Raw genomic sequence first — 15,399 nt, forward strand, 5'->3', positions numbered from 1 at the left:
TACAACTTTTGACATAGGCTGGAAGTAAGGTGACTCGTGAGTGAGCCCATCCTCCTTGGGCATTTGAGACCGTAGGAATTGTATAAAACCTTGAAGTGACTTGGGCAGGTGAACTCGTCCGAACCAGGGCAAGTGATCCTAATGGGGCAGGTGAATTTGTCCGAACCAGGGCAAACAATCCTAATGGTATAGGTGAACTCGTCCGGACCAGGGCAAGTGATCCTAATGGTGCAGATGAATTTGTCCGAACCAGGGTAAATGATCCAAATAGTGTAGGAGAAATTTGTCCGAACCAGGGCAAATAATCCAAAGGGTGTAGGAGAAATTTGTCCGAACCGGGGCAAATGATCCAAATGTTGTAGGTGATGTTTGTCCGGACAAGGACAGACGATCCAAATGGTGCAGGTGAAATTTGCCTGAACAAGGACAAATGATCCAAATGGTGCAGGTGAGCTTGTCAGAACTATGACAAGTAATCCTATTGTTACAGGTGAACTTGCTAGAGCTATAGCAAGTAACCCTTTTGGGGGTTCACAAACTACGAAAACTTACTAGAACTATAGTAAGTGGGGTTCACAAACTACGGAAAGCTTGTTAGCAATATGGTAAGATGATCACACAGCTAACGGCGAGTCCTCGCTATGTAAGACTCAGGCTTTAGTAGGACAATTCTTTTCTCTCACGCTCGAGCACAAGGTAAATTTAGGGGTCTTCCATTATTTAATAACTCTTCGATCCAAAAAGCGTAAGACCTGCGTATTCTCACGTCATTCAATCCAAGGTAATTAAATAGGGGCAGCTATCATACCCCAAAATTTATCCGTTATAATTCGCAACTTTTAATTTATTAAGGGAGTTAAAAATTAAGAGCCATAGGGTTTAATATACCTATTATTAAACTCGATCTCTTATAAAATTCCCATATAAATTGGCTTAAAATAAATAGGGGTGTGAATAGCAAATATTTGAGCTTCATTAATTTAGGGGTGTCACTAATTATAAAATTATTATTAATTTTTAATCATTAATTAAGATTAACATTAGGATTGTCAGTATTTAAATAAATATATCTGGTTAGAGCATAACCGTGTTCACATAAATTGCTATGATAAGTCTTTGAGGTTTTCTTCTCCTGAAGAGGAAAGCTTAGAGTTGTTATCGACCAGACAGTTTCGTTTGTTGATGAAAGAAGATGTTCAAGTGTTCGCATTGGTTGCTTCGATGTCTGTTGAGAATCAGGCTGTAATAGAAAGGTTGAAGGTAGTATGTGAATTTCCTGAAGTTTTCCCTGATGAAATTCCTGATGTACCGCTTGAGAGAGAAGTTGAGTTCTCTATTGATCTTGTACCTGGTACTAGGCCTGTGTCTATGGCACCGTACAAGATGTCTGCATATGAATTGTCAGAATTGAAGAAGCAGTTGGAAGAATTTCTTGAGAAGAGGTTTGTGAGACCTAGTGTGTCGCCGTGGGGAGCTCCCGTGTTATTGGTTAAGAAGAAGGATGGAAGTATGAGACTTTGTATTGATTATCGTTAGTTGAATAAGGTGACAATCAAGAACAAGTATCCACTTCCAAGAATTGACGACTTGATGGATCAATTGGTTGGTGCTCGTGTGTTTAGCAAGATCGATTTGAGATCGGGTTACCATCAGATTAAAGTGAAAGATGAGGATATGCAGAAGACGGCTTTCAGAACCCGTTATGGACATTATGAGTATTCCGTGATGCCCTTTGGTGTTACTAATGCACCTGGAGTATTTATGGAGTACATGAACCACATTTTCCATGAGTATTTGGATCGTTTCGTGGTGGTGTTCATTGATGATATTTTTATTTACTCTAAATCAGAATCAGATCATGCTGAGCATTTGAAGTTGATGTTGCAAGTCTTGAAAGAGAAGAAGTTGTATGCTAAGTTATCCAAGTGTGAGTTCTGGCTGAAGGAAGTTAGCTTTCTGGGGCATGTCATTTCTGGTGATGGCATTGTCGTGGATCCGTCTAAAGTTGATGCCGTGTTGAGATGGGATACTCCTAAGTCGGCTACCGAGATTCGAAGCTTTTTGGGACTAGCTGGATATTATAGAAGGTTCATTGAAGGTTTCTCTAAGTTAGCCCTTCCGTTGACTAAGTTGACTTGTAAGAGTAAGGCTTTCGTGTGGGATGTTTCTTGTGAAGACAGTTTTACTGAGTTGAAGAAAAGGTTGACGTCGGCACCGATTTTGATATTGCCTAATCCGGAAGAATCGTTTGTGGTTTATTGTGATGCTTCAAAGATGGGTTTAGGAGGTGTGCTCATGCAAAATGGTAAGGTTGTTGCTTATGCATCGAGACAGTTGAGAGTTCACGAGAAGAACTATCCTACGCATGATTTGGAACTTGCTGCTGTAGTGTTCGTGTTGAAGATTTGGAGGCATTATCTATATGTTTCTAGATTTGAAGTCTTTAGCGACCATAAGAGATTAAAGTATTTGTTTGATCAGAAGGAATTGAATATGAGACAACGAAGGTGGTTAGAGCTGTTGAAAAATTATGATTTCAGTTTGAATTATCATCCAGGAAAAGCTAATGTTGTTGCCGATGCCTTGAGTCGCAAGACTTTGCATATGTCGGCAATGATGGTTAAGGAGTTGGAATTACTTGAGCAATTTTGAGATATGAGTTTGGTATGTGAAGTGACCCCTAAGAGTTTTCGATTGGGTATGTTAAAGATAAACAATGACTTTCTGGATAGTGTCAGAGAAGCCCAGAAGTTGGATGTGAAATTGGTTGATTCGATGATTGGAGTCGATCAAGCTGAGAATGGTGATTTCAAGTTAGATGTGCATGGTGTGTTGAGGTTTCATGATCGGATTTGTATACATGATGATGTGGATTTGAAAAGATCTATTCTTGAGGAAGGTCATAGGAGTAATCTGAGTATTCATCCCGGAGCTACGAAGATGTACCAAGATTTGAAGAATTTGTTTTGGTGGCCTAGAATGAAGCGTGACATAGCTCAGTTTGTGTATGCATGTTTGACTTGTCAAAAGTCGAAGGTTGAACATCAGAAGCCTGCTGGTTTAATGCAACCGTTAGAAGTTCCTGAATGGAAATGGGATAGTTATTCCATGGATTTTGTGACAAGTTTGCCGAATACCATGAGAGGACATGATTCGATTTGGGTGATTGTTGATAGGCTTACGAAGTCGGCTCATTTCATACCAATTAACATCACTTATCCGGTTTCGAAGTTGGCGGAAATTTATGTCCGTGTGATTGTGAAGTTGCATGGTGTCCCCTTGTGTATTGTTTCAGACAGAGATCCGAGGTTCACTTCAGATATTTGGGAGAGTTTGCAAGAGGCGTTGGGTTCTAAGTTGAGGTTGAGTTCAGCGTATCATCCTCAAACAGATGGTCAAACGGAGAGAACGATTCAATCTTTGGAGGATTTGTTGAGATCTTGCGTTCTTGAGCAAGGAGGTACGTGGGATACTTATCTTCCATTGATCGAGTTCACATACAACAATAGTTACCATTCGAGTATCGGTATGGCACCGTTTGAAGCGTTGTATGGTCGGAGGTGTAGGACTCCGTTGTGTTGGCATGAATCTGGTGAAAGTGTAGTACTTGGACCTGAGATTATGCGAGAGACTACCGAGAAGGTTAAGTTGATCCGTGAGAAGATGAAGGCTTCTCAAAGTAGGCAGAAGAGTTACCATGATAAGAGGAGGAAGGATTTGGAATTCCAAGCTGGTGATCATGTATTTCTAAGAGTTACGCCAACGACAGGTGTGGGAAGAGCCTTGAAGTCGAAGAAGCTAACTCCTCGTTTTATCGGACCATATCAGATTTTCGAGAGAGTTGGTAATGTGGCGTATAGAGTGGACTTACCGCCTAATCTTTCGAATTTGCATGACGTGTTTCATGTGTCGCAACTTCGAAAGTATGTTTCGGATCCTTCGCATGTGATTCATATGGATGATGTGCAAGTGCGGGATAATCTCACGGTGGAGACTATGCCTATAAGGGTTAAGGATCGCGAGACGAAGATGCTTAGAGGCAAAGAGATTGCTTTGGTGAAAGTGGTTTGGTCGGGAACTACCGGTGAAAGTATGACGTGGGAATTGGAGAGCAAGATGCGCGAGTCGTATCCTGAGTTATTCGATTGAGGTAATTTTCGAGGACAAAAATATTCTAAGTGGGGGAGAGTTGTAACAACCGTTTTTCTTTAATTATTTATTTATGTGAATTAATTGTGAATTATGTGTTAATTATATGCTTAATTGATTTTATGTTGTTTTTGTTGGGAATTATTAGTGCATAATATAAGATAGTAAGTGTTGTGATTATTGGGCCTAAGTCGGTATTAGTAAGTGAGGGGTGTTAATTAGAGCCCATTAGTAATTTAAGATAGTAAGGGTTTAACAAAACAAGGGTTTTAGGGGTTTTAGACTTAGAAGCTCATTTTGACAAAGTTGTGAAAGAAGAGAAGAGTAGAGTAAAGAGAAAGAGGGGAATCTCATATTGAAGATAGAGTTGTCTTCAATCCAAACCTAAGGTAAGGGTGGGATTCTTTCATGCTAAAGGGATGTAAGATGATGTTTTGGGTGGGGTTTTGATTATATGTTGTTATCCATGAATGTGTAGAAATTGAATAAAGATTGTTAGAGTTTATAATTGACTTCTATGGAATTGTGAATCTAAGCATGATTGAAGATGTATTGATGTTAGAAGACCCATAATAGGTGTTATAATTGTATATATAACCTGTATTCTATTGATATTCGTGATGCTTGGTGTTTTCCAACTTGATTGGGTTGAGTTTGGAGGTTTTTGGATGGGTTTCGTATGCTGTTTTCTGTGTTTGGGGTTTTCTGAAATCGCCAGTTCGCGCTGCGAACCCTTGTGCGCGCCGCGAACCTCTTGGCAGAAACTTGGGAAGTTCTGGTTCACTCAGTTCGCGCCGCGACCCCTTGTTGGTGCCGCAAACTGCTTGGCAGAAACTTGGAAATTTTTGGATTCACTCAGTTCGCGCCGCGAACCCTGTTGGCGCAGCGAACCCTATTTTGCATAACTTTTTCTAAACTTTGAAATGATGTATCTTTTGAACCGTAACTCCTTTTTAAGTGCCGTTTGGACCTACGTGAAGCCCTAATTGATGTCTTTCTATTGAATATGCTTAGTATAACTTTGGAAACTCTTGGAATCTCCTTGAATTGGATTTTGTTGACATTGGATATCTGGAATTGATTATGTCGTTTAAGTTGATCATGTCATATACGTAGATTATGTTGTTTGAGTCGATTATGTCGTTAAGTGTGATAATGAATGTGCATCATTGAGTCACATTCATTGCATTGTTTGAGACGGCCCTAGTGTCAATTGTTTGAGACGGCCCTTGTGGCGAATGTTTGAGACGGCCCAATGGCAATTGTTTGAGACGGGAGTTTATTCCAATGGTACCACATGCATTTGCATTGTTCGAGTCACATAAGTAAAGTCGTATGATGAGTCGTATTTGAATATTTGCGTGTGCATAACATGAGTGTTTTCTTGTGTCGATTTGATGGTTGTTTCGTTGAGCATATGTGATAAATGACTATGTATGCCTTAATTGAGATTGATATCATTGTTGTCGGTAAGATGTTGAATGACGTGAATAGTAGTAAGTGATATATGTTGAAAAGTGGTGACTGATGTATGATTATTTCCCCGCTTTGAATATTATCATACACTTCTTTATAATGATTGATATCTCACCCTTTCTGTTTGAATGTTAACCTCCATTGGTAACGTGCAGGTAATGACGCGGAGTAGTCGTGTACCTATAGCTCGAGTCGGTGTGTGTCAATGCTCTGATACGTAGCATTCGGGGAACGTTGGAATACTTGTTTACACATTGTTTCTTGTGTTTATCCTTGTTGAACTTTGTCCTTATGTTATGCTAAGACTTGATAGATGTATTGTGTCGTGTTTGGCCATGATATTATGAGTTGTATTGTTGTTGACATATGATTTTCCGCTGTGATGCAAGTACTTGATTGGCTGACAATGATTAATGATTTCGATATTGTTCTCCTACATGTGTGTTATGTATCTAAGTGATTGAGCATGATATACGTATGCGATGTTTGTTGTTTTAAAATGTGACGCTCTGAATCGTTATGTCCTATTTGCTTGAGATTTTGTACTCTGATATTCCTGTTTATTGCGGGGTAGATTTGGGGTGTTACATTGTTATTTTTTCAGATTGAGGAGTAGTTTTTGTACTTGGTGAGGATTAGCTCGTCAAGTAGTTCGTTAGAGTCAGTTGGGTCCATGTCATGCTCTGGTTGTGTAACACTAGGGACGTTATTTAGAGTTACTTGATAAACTCTTATCATTGGGTGTTTTGTTTATGGTGGTATTTTGAGTCTATGACTCTGGTTGTTTCATTATTAAGATGTTAAAGATATTTTCCGCTGTGTTAACATGTTAATCTGGATAATTTTGGTTTAACGTTATCTTTTATGGCATGACATGAGTATTGTTTTAATTATTTGGAAGTTGTAATGCCCTTTTCATGTTTTACTCTGATTATTGTTAAATTTCCCGCGGGGTTTTAGAAGGGTGTTACAATCGGCACAAACACTCTTTCTCTGCACAAATTTCATACAAACCTTTAGAACAAAGAAAAAATCAAATCATGTTTCTGCCTTTACAACGCATACACTTTCAATCAGATATGTAACATGCCTTCATTAGTGTCCAATTCGGCACAGATGTCAATGTGTCAGTGCCAGTGTCTTGTGATCAAATACCTGATATGTGTTCGTTAGTGTCCAATCCGACACTGATGCCCACTGACGAACATTTGATGTCGATTTGGTGAACATAAGCCAAAAAAGAACAAAGCAAGTTTGATTTACATTCACCACAGTGCTACTAACATATTCAAAACCATTATAATGCAAAAAATCATAGGTTCTTGGATAAGTGTCAAATGGTTCACACCTGAATTAGAAATCATCAATAGAGAAATATTACTACATTGCTGAGAAGTTAACAAAATATTGGTACAAATTATTTAGTTTTTTTTTTAATATAATCTTAAATAAGATTAACAAAGTACCCGTCATCCATAACACCAATCAGGCCACGGTCATATCAATGACTATTAAAAGAACTTCAGACAAAACTCAATCATTGTTATCCTATGCTTATCATATCGGTATGTTTATATTCGCTAAAATCAGTATTTGTTTCCTATAATAAGAGGTCAAAATTTCTTAAACCAATTGAAGTACATAAATTGCACAGAAGCCAAAAAGAGAAATATGAATAGTTTTTTAAATGATCAAACCATAGTTTTAGAGAAACACATACCATATAAAGTGTTGTCCTGTCATATGAAGGATCATTGGTGATGGGACCTTCTTCCATTCGCAGACCTTATTCAAGAAGGATCGAGCCATTCCAACTTGATAACCACTTCTAAGTCAGCTTTATTCATGTCCAATTCCATTGAATCCTCGAGAAATCTGACTTGTTTTCCAAAATCTCGCAAGGAAGAAAGCTTGGACGCATCCTCTCGACTCTGCTTTGCATGAGAAGCAAGAGGTTGCATCCCTAGAGTTTCTGGTCCAGTAATATCAATGTCAGTTTCAACCATGAACATATTTCAAAATCCAATGCAGTTGTTGCAATAGAATCAAAAGCTTCAAAAGCGGACACTGGATATGGAAATAAGAGATGGTTAGTGTGCAATTTAAATGCTTATGTTGTATTGTTGTATTGAAAATAGAAGCTATAGTTGTATAGAAAGTACACAATGTAAGGGAATACACTTATCTTTTATTAGCGGTGCCGATATACGTGACGATCAATTGTGCTCCTTTATCTTCATTCATTTATTTATGATTTACGTTGTAATTGTGCAAGACTAACTGATAGAGAAAACAAAAAAAAATATGTAAGTCTCCTTTCTAATAGCAGAATATGTTTATACAATGATGATCGATGTAAAGATATAAGACTTTCTACAATAAGTCCACAATGGATCTAAGCCTTCCCATTCACCATGTAAAAAATAAATCCTCACAAATGCCCTGAATGGGATGCAAGCTTCTACTATAGTGTATATATACACTTTCAGTGCAATATGAAAATCAAGTACAATTTGGATTGATTATTTTGAACATAAGTCACCACAGATCTACAGGAACAGAAAAAAAAGGAATTAGTAATATATATCAGCCTTACTCTGCAAAATCGGCAAACCGGTCTAACAACAACTATATTTGCAATCTTCTCACGCTCCTCCGACGTTGCAAAATGGGCAAACCAAATGCAAGTATTTTGTCAGTTCCTTAGTCTGCAGCCCTGATAATATCCTATCAAATAAGAACACAAGAATTCCCATCAAAAGCTAATCTTATGAAATGTTCCAAACCATCAAAGTTTCCTATAGAGAAAGGTCAGTATTAAGCAACAAAATTAATTAAATAATCTAATATCACATAAAAATTAACTAATTAACAATTGACACTGCATCAATTCATTAGTATTAAACCAAATTCTAAGCTTTATGGCAAAACAAAACCAGAATCTCCACATTTATCCTAAAAAAAAAATCCAGTTCATTCATAACACCCTTTAAGGAGATGTAAAACAATGCATTACACTAAGTTTATAAGAACCCTAACTACAAAATCAAAACCCTAAGTTTATAAGAAAACCAAATAGAACCCATACATTGTTAGCTTCAAAACTCATCGGTAAAACTCGATCAACCTATAACCTGAAAAATAAACCACAAAATCATCAAATCAACCACAAAAACCCTAACTACAGAATCAAAACCCTAAGTTTATAAGAAAATCAAACAAAACCTATCCCTTTTTAGCTTCAAAACTCACCGGTAAAACTCAACCGCCAACTACCTTCCATTTATGGGCAACTCTGACCGCCACTTTCCACAACTCTTTGGTGTCGTTGAAGTCCATAATCTTCTCCATCGGACGAGCCATGTAGAATCAGAGGTTGAAGACGGAAAACGCAGAGGTTGAAGACGGAGGAAGGTTGAAAACGGAAAAGGGTTAGAGAAATAGCAAAGATGGTAGAGGTTGATAGAAAAGAGAGTAGTAAAAGGTAATGAAAAGACTTTAGAGTTTGAGTAGGGCAAAAACCATATTTATGTTTCTAAGAAAGATAGATAAAATATTTAGAAAAAGGAAGTATTTGGTTTTGTTGAGTTCACTTGCTTTGTTAGGTTGTAGAAATGAAGAAAAAGAAAAAGGAAAGCAAGCAAGGTGTCCACGTGGCACATCATAGAAGGAAAGGGGCAGAAATGTAATGTATATTTCAGATCAGTAAACTTTCTTATATTTTCTTATATTGTAGATAATATTTCTATTCCATATTCAAAGAGAAACTTATCCATAAAAAGCACGTATATCATAAAAGAGTAGATAAGTGTAAATGGTTCTTTTGTACATTTGATATTTTCTCAAGTTAATATTATATATCAAAAATGCTATTCTTACACCATTGTTACACTACACCGTATGTCCGTACTGTACGGACGTATATCCGTACCGTACGGACATACTATTCATGTACAGACAGTACTATTCACCGTCCGTACATGAATAGTAAAATATTAAATTAATATTTTTTAAAAAAAAATAATAATTTGACTATACTTGCGAATTTAATTGCGGATTTACCTACGGATTTGACAATACATGCGGATTTACCTGCAGATTTATCTACGGATTTGACAGTACCTGCAGATTTACTTGCAGATTTACCTACGAATTTAACAATACATGCGGATTTATTTGCGAATTTACCTACGAATTTAAGTAAACCGCAGGTAAATCCGAAAGTAAATCTGCAGGTATTATCAAATATTTTTTTTAAAAATGTAAAAAAAAAATTATTAAAAAATTATTTTTTTTTAAAAAAAAAGTTACTATTCATGTACGGACTGTACGGACGGTGAATAGTACCGTCCGTACATACGGTGTAGGTGTAGTACGGCGGTGTACAAATAGCATAGCTGATTATATATAGTGATACCAACATCACGACAAACTCAAGAATTTTCCAACACGAAATATTTTATTCTTCTTTATTTTACTTCCCAGCATAAAATATCTATTTTTTTATAAAAAAATTGTATCTATAATGATTGAGATAATTGCTTATATTCTTTGAATTTAAAATATTCTCTCCTCCAATTTTAGACTCTACCATGTTTATATGTGAAAAATATAATTGATAGCATATTTTTAATGACAATGTGGTTGACAGTTAGATTTTCTGCATTCTTTTAATAGCGATAATATGAGAGTTTGTGAAAATTGTCCTATAGAAAAAAAAGTAAAGAGATGCATTGCAATTATACTTATTCATACTAGTACCATTTATCCATGCGTAAAACTTTGAGAAAATGGGTGATACACTGACAGTGTAAAATAGTTTTACACTGTCAATCAATCACAACTATGTATCCAATTAAAGCCCTCTTTTATTTTAAAAAAATTTTAATGACATGACAGATTTGTGATTTTCTATTGGATGATAGTGTAAAACTATTTTACACTGTGCATATCCATTAAACTCTAAAACTTTTATGGGTAAAACTTTTGCGTGTGAAAGAATTTCTCACTTCTATTTTTTATTAACAAAACAATTTTAAGTAGCATTATTTCAAAATGGTGATCAATTTCTAAACACGCGCACCTTGGTGAAGAAAAAATATTTTGCATCATATAGCACTTCCCGTATAGATAAAGTTTTTTCAAAAAAGAAGAAAAATAAGATATTTTGTGCTGGGAATCTCATATAACTCAAAAAAGAAAGCAACTATTACATATTAAACTAGCAAACACCAGTGCTATTGCACGAGATTGTTATAAATATGATATTATGTTTTTTTTGAAACGGCAAACCAAAATGATATATAAATGACAAGGCATGAGACATGCCATAATCCTTACAATAAAGGGATGTGGTAACAGGCTAAAACATCCCAGCCAAGAAGCCACTGAAATTGATACAAGACTAAAACAAGACAGCAACTAAGAAAAACACCAAAACTAAAAAGCAATAAGACAGCCTTGTCCCAAACTCCACTGTCTAGCAGACCACCCAGTAAAGAAAACATAAAGAACCAAAGCTAATGCTGAGTCCAAGAAACCTCGAACCGCATCGATTTAAACGAAGAACATCAACCAGAAACTTCAAACACCAAAGCAGAGGGGAATGCTGCCAGAGGTACTTTGCAATATATAGCAGCACCTGAGAAGACAGAAGATTAACAGGGCCACAACCGAAGCAGAACCAAAAAAACAGCTTAAAATCTAGGCCGAGACAGGGTCTAGGATTAATCCTCCATTGAGCATAGTTTAAATAATATATTTAATTTATTTAAAAACCTAATATACGTTGAAATTGTCTTAATATTTTATAAAAAATGATTATTGTATTACTTTGATACAACATAACCTTTGCAATTAAATTATTTTTTTTTTATGAGAAAGAGAGCCTAAGCTCGGGAACAGAAAAAATTAAACAGCAACTACTCTATCGAAAGTGCACCCAGCAAAATTCTTTTAAAGAAGAATCTTGATATGATCAGGAGAATTTTTTCCCCACATGCCACAGCTGTGAAAAAAATCTACCCAAATGCCACAGTCTGAAATTTATTTCCCAGAATGCCACAGCTGAGGGGGTTTTCGCCAATCAAGATGGAGACAACTGTGGGACCCACCTGCTGAAAGGTCCATGTCGCCAATCAAGGTGGAGACATGGTGGTCCCCACCTGACACACACATGATGTCGCCAATCCACATGGAGACAACCCATTTTCTTAAATTTTTTTTTCGTTTTAATGATTTTAATGATTTTTTTTATATGTAATATATATTTATGAGATATAATTATGTTATATGATCCAATAAATTAATTATATACTTTAAAACCATTTTTTTAATTAATTATAATTATAAATAAATTTTTTAAACATAATTAATACAAGATATTATTTTTTTTATTACGAAATAAACTTTAATACAAATTATTAAATTAAAAACAAATATTATTAATTATAATTAATACAACTTAATATGTATAATAAATAAAAAAATAGTAGTTTAAAAACAAATATATTTAAACTGAATAATATAATATTAATACAACGATGAATACAAAATATTAATTTATAAGCAAATATTATTAAATATAATTAACTCTAAAAATATGAATACGAAATTCATACATTTCATACAAATGAAAAATCAGTGTTGGCGGTGAGTAGGGTCGTCTTGTTCTTGTGTTTCTTGTGTTGGAGGTTGAGGAGACCAAAGATGAGTTAGGAATTCAATATTATGGACGACATCAAAATCATTGATATTAAGATCCAAGTTTAAGTTTGGGGTGGATTGTCTTCGCGGCGTGTCATTTTGGATCACGGTTGGGAAGTAAGAGGTGGTGGGTGGTGGATTGTGTGAGGAGGTTGAAGGGTTTTGTTGGATGTAAGGGGATTGTTGGTGTTGGGTTTGGTAGTTATAATTTGTTTGAGAGTGGGATGGGGTGTATTGTGTGTAGGAGGTGTATTGTGGGTCAACGTAAGGGCTAGAAGTATGTTGTTGAGAATAATTGGGATTAGGATGTTGTTGTTGGAAAGGTTGAGGTTGTTGTTGGAAGAATTGAGGTTGAGGTTGTTGTTGGAAGAATTGATGTTGAGGTTGAGGTTGAGGTTGTTGTTGAAATGGTTGAGGTTGAGGTTGTTGTTGAAATGGTTGAGGTTGAGGTTGAGGTTGAGGTTGTTGTTGAGACCCACTTGGAATTGAACGGGGGTCAGTGAGATAGTGTTCGTATGATGCATATATTATTGGAAGCGACCTATACCAATGCATGTACTCTTGCGATGGTTTTGTCTCCTCTTCTAATTGAATTCCCTGCAACGTATATGATTCTCTATCAGTCCAACATTGTTGCTCGTCGTGAAAGAGTTCAGTCCATGCTATTTTTTTGGACTTGTTTGTATGCAGCCTGTGATGTTCTTTGAGGCACTGTGGTGGATCGGGTATATTTTGTACATAGCCAAATTGAAGCCTCACTCGATCACTTTGATGCATTTCAACAATATGGAAACAAATTATATACGTTTTCGCACTCCAATTCAAACCATCTTGAGGTCGTGGGGGCGCAAATCCTAGATACGGCCTCCAAATAAACTGACAAGTATAATTAATTGAATAAATTAGTTAGTGTAATGAAATGGAGTTAAAACAAAATATATTCTCAAAAGGGTTGATGAATAAAAACCTGATCTGGCCGCATGTGATCAATTTTAAACCGGTATCCTTCGAGATAGTGGCGTGGGTTGTTACTGAATTTCATGCCTTTAACGCACCATCTAAACAAAATTAAAAAAATAAAACAATTATTCAAAAGTATTTAAGAAAATTAAATAATGAAATTAAATTATATTTTACCTCGACGCATGAGGAAATGACTGATCGAACGAAGTGTGAGGAGAAATAATAGGCAGGCGTGTAAATGCCCAAGCTTGAAGAAGTAAAAGATATCCTGATATTTCTTTTACTTTGAATTCACACGCTTTGCACATCTCCCTATACAAGTAACACAAAACAGCAGAACCCCAACTATATGTGCCACACTGATTAAAATCAAAGAGGAATTGTGCCCATTTTGGATGGACGTGGCTGCCGCTTTTATCGGGAAATAAAAGTTGACCAATCAGAATCATTATATAAATTCGAGCATATCTCATTTTATGCTCTTCTGTTGAAGCTTCTGTTGGTCTATTTGCTTGTGATTTATAAATGTCTTTAAGCCATGTTAATCTTACAGCGGAACCATGTAAAAAAATTTCTGGCGGTATTTCCCCCACGATTGAAGGCCATACATCCTCATTAAATTCAGAAGGACCGTTTAATTGCGTACCTTCAATGGGAAGGCCTAGTAACATGCTAACATCCTCCAATGTGATGGTGCATTCACCAGTCGGAAGATGAAAAGTGTGAGTTTCTGGCCTCCATCTTTCTAACAACGCCAAAACTAAACGGTTGTCGATTTGGGTTGAGGGTATATTTGTTACGTGGTATAAACCTGACGAAATTATATACGGGAGGATTGCAGGATATGGGTCCAACTTTTGATGACTTCTACATCTAAACCCTTGTACATGTTCATCATCTACCTGTAATAAAAAATATTTAAGCGCTTAAACATAAACTAAAATATTGAATTGATAAATATTTACTAATAATATTTAAGCGTTTAAATATAAACTAAAATATTGAATTGATAAATATTTACTAATAATATTTAAGCGTTTAAATATAAACTAAAACACTAATAATAATTAAGAACTTAAACTATTCAACTTACTAAAATATTGAATTGATAAATATTTACTAATAATATTTAAGCGTTTAAATATAAACTAAAATATTGAATTGATAAATATTTACTAATAATATTTAAGCGTTTAAATATAAACTAAAACACTAATAATAATTAAGAACTTAAACTAATCAACTTACTAAAATATTGAATTGATAAATATCTACTAATAATATTTAAGCGCTTAAACATAAACTAAAATATTGAATTGATAAATATTTACTAATAATATTTAAGCGTTTAAACATAAACTAAAACACTAATAATATTTAAGAACTTAAACTAATCAACTTACCATAGCAATATTTTCTCTTGTTCCTCTATGTTTTGAACCGAGCCAAAGCAAATTTGACATTTTTTTAGTGTGTAGAAATTTAGAGAAGTGAGTAGTTGGTTGAGTGTGTGAGAAGTGATAAGAGTGTGTGAGTATTTATAGAGAAATGTAGGTGGTTGAGATAGTAAATATAAGTGGGTAAAAAATAAATGATAGTGGGTGAAAAAATAAATGAAAGTGGGTAAAAAATAAATGAAAGTGGTTGAGATAGTAAATAATATAGTTGAATCATAAATTTATATTATGTCGGTTTTTTACACAATGTTATCACTTCATCTGCTGATCTACTAAATCTAACATACAATTCAAATGGCGTTTTGTTAAAACCACTAATAAAATCATAAAACATATTACGCACATCTTCATCGGTCTCTAATTGTGTTATTTCTTCAATTATAACGTCGTCGTCGTTGAAGTATCTGCGATTAAATGCTATATGAAGAATATGTCGATCAATTTCGGTGACCTGACGTAGTTGATTTTTTAAATGACGAAGTTTCTCTCTTTCCATTAGTCGTATAATTAATGGATCTGATAAACTGGTGTTATACTCAGAAATTTGAACAGAAGTATTATACGGAACAATAAACACTGAACAAAGTAGCAATGCCATTATTTGAGGTGAGGTGTGCTATTTGCGTACAGAATAGCCTGTTTAAATAGG

Source organism: Vicia villosa, linkage group LG5 (genome assembly GCF_029867415.1).
Source record: "Vicia villosa cultivar HV-30 ecotype Madison, WI linkage group LG5, Vvil1.0, whole genome shotgun sequence".
NCBI classification, from domain to species: domain Eukaryota; kingdom Viridiplantae; phylum Streptophyta; class Magnoliopsida; order Fabales; family Fabaceae; genus Vicia; species Vicia villosa.